Raw genomic sequence first — 3,322 nt, forward strand, 5'->3', positions numbered from 1 at the left:
TCATGAGCTTTTATCACATCCATAACTTTAATTAATAATATTTTGTCTTTATCTTAATTTTTTTTATGGATCTCTAAGAATAAAATTCGGCATTAAAAACATATCACGCTAGAGACGCACCAATATTAACTATCTAAGATTATGACTGATAATAGATTAGATCGTCCGTCAAATGCGTATGACCTGACTTACTTATAGTCTGATCTGACCTATTTAATAAAAACGATAGACTTGTGCTATTTTTAAAGCCTATTTATTTTAATAGGTTAGACTTAGACTTATAAAAATACCTATTATGTCTGACAGACTGATATATATATATATTTTATTATTTATTAATATTATTTTTTATTATTATATTAATAATATTATTTCCTATTTTAAATTTTATCAATTAGACAATCACTCAGTAATCATTTCATATTCGATAAACGTTCCATATTTGATAAACGTTCCATATTTAGTAGTCGTTTCATATTCCATAGTCATTCAATTAGTCAATCACTAAGTTGTCGTCCCATATTTCTTTGAGAGGTAATAATGGGTGCGTTTGTTTAATAAAAAAATTATATTTTAGGGTTTAAAGGATGTTTGATTCATTTTTTTTTTAAATTATTTTGTTAGAAAAAGTATTTTTTGTTTAATATATATAGATATGTACATTGATATTGGTATGTGGAGAACATCATGTGGTATGAGTAAAACATTTAAATATTTTAACATGAATAAAACTTTTAAATAGGTTTCCAGGTTGGTCAGCCCAGACTTTTAAAAAGGCTAGGTCAGACTGAAAAAAAAAAAAAACTTATCATAGGTCGTATGCCAAAAAAATTAATCGTTTGTCAGACTTAGATATTTCAAAATATGACCTATTTCCACCCATATCCAAGATGTGGCTCATTGTAAAACACAATCAACATATAAATTGACCTTAAATGGAATTTGATTGTATGTGCTATACAAAGTTCGGTTCCTATATTGGTTAACTCAAAGGTTAAAATAATAGGATAGTGTAACGCAACAAACCTCCATCTCATTAAAATTGAAGTATTGATATAAATTAAAGGCAAAATATTACAAAATTGAAAAACACAAATGCATAATTTTAATTTCTTTATTCTAAATTTAAAAAACTTTTCATTTGTAAAGAGATATCGTAAAAAATATTATGATAGTCTATAATCATTTTAAAATTAACAAAAAAACTCCTCAAACTGATACAAATAATTGTTGAGGTAACTATTGAGTATGACATCTAAACAAGAATACATAATAAAACCGAGCATAATTTTATTGTTTGATCTTTGAGTTCCACCAAATTTGATATTTGATCCTTCAATCAATAGGTGTGCCTTACATAACATATCTCATTTTTATATTGCAAATCCACTTATTATTCCATTGATCAACTAATGCAAAGTTGTTTCCATTCTTTTTGAAAACGGACTCACTAAAGTTATTGACACGTATTACTTGATTGTGACTATAATGAAAAACAAATTGTGGAGTTCTTTAATGGTTGCGAACATAAATAAAAAACAGAGAAATTGTTGACATGAAAAAAATAAATTAGGGAAAATTAGATTAAGACAAACCAATTTGTTGGAAACAACATCATAAGTTGTCAAGGTTTTAATTAGAAACTGACTAAAGCTTTATGGAACTTTTTGGATTTCTTGTAGATCATCGTATAGGTTGTCCATAGAGCAAAAAATTATCGTTAACGTGATTAAGTTTTAGTTTAAAGCAAATTGGATTATCATATTTTGATATTCAACTTCAAATCTAAATCTATCCCTCAAATTCATGGCAAATCTATTGGGATTTGTATGAATTATAGTTATCCAACCACCAAATCTAAACTTGTAAAAATCATGCACTTGAAAGTATACCATTGCACGACAAAGTAAACCTCGCCATCCTTTATTTCAACATCAACCTCAAACATTTGTCATTTGGATCTATTAAAACCTAATATATTGATATGGTAATGTCATAATCTCTAACAAATAATTGTGATTTTGTTTACAAATCCAAATAAATGATTTTACAAATTAAAAGATATGTATAGCTAAACAATGTGTAGTACATAATGAATTGAAAATTGAGAATCATCATTCATTCAAAATGAATTGAATATTACCTACTATTCAATTCAAAATGAATTCATACAAATAATGAATTGAAAATTGAGAATCATGATTCATAATGAATTGAATATTACCTACTATTTATCAAAAAAATAAAAAATAAAAAGATAAGTATCTGTCAAAATAATAATATCACAATTCATCAGCTATAAGTTTTCCGAAATTGGTTTTAATAGAGCTTTTCATACCTTGATTCATCAAATAAATGAGGTTGAGTCACAATAAAATAGAAAACAAACACCAAAAGCCATTATTTGCATTGTAAGCCATTATGTAGTTTGTTTCATTTCATTTGAGATAGATCCAAATCAATTACTTGTTTGTTGTCAATTTCAAGAAACCACCGTCCATATACATATGTCATTTAAACTATTAATTATGATTTACATATATTTTTATTTTAGGCATTTTTTTTAGATATTTTATGTTGGTACATGTTGATATTTTTTTTATATATATTTTGAATATTTTAGATACCGTTGTTGTTTAATTTAAATATTATTGGTGTTATTTTTAAAATTAAATTATAATTTAATAAATTTTTTATTGTAGAAATTAAATTATTCATTTAATTATTGTCATGTATTACATTGTTTATATTTAATTATTATTTTTTATTTATAGAAATTACACGTGAGAGAATCAAGTTGACGACTTATCGGAAAATTTAAGAAAACAAACTTAATTTTTAATTGTAATTCATACAAGGACTAATTCGACCCAATTTATTTATAAAAAAAATGAAAAGATATTTTTATTCTTTTAAGTGACTAAAATAAATCTATAAAAATTTCTCAAATATCAAAATCAACCTTTACTGATGAACCGTATAAAAAACTTTTATATTATAAATATATATATAAATAAATCATAACTTTTATATTATAAATATATATATAAATAAATCATAAGTTCATTGATATAATATGAATATGATATATCAACCACAACTCTTGCACACTTGTGCAAACGCATATAAATCTTGTTAGCAGTGATAAGAGAAGCTATGACATAAAATATCTTTGACATAAAATATCTTGAGAATAATGGTCCATAAAAAAGGAGGGTGGGCCTATTAATTCCTAACTAACCCAGGTAGTAACTCCAGTTAACATATCCTGTCGTCTCATTCCTCTGCTATATAACAACCCCTTGGGTTAAGTCTATGAAAT

The sequence above is a fragment of the Cicer arietinum genome, chromosome 6 (assembly GCF_000331145.2).
Source record: "Cicer arietinum cultivar CDC Frontier isolate Library 1 chromosome 6, Cicar.CDCFrontier_v2.0, whole genome shotgun sequence".
Lineage (NCBI taxonomy): Eukaryota > Viridiplantae > Streptophyta > Magnoliopsida > Fabales > Fabaceae > Cicer > Cicer arietinum.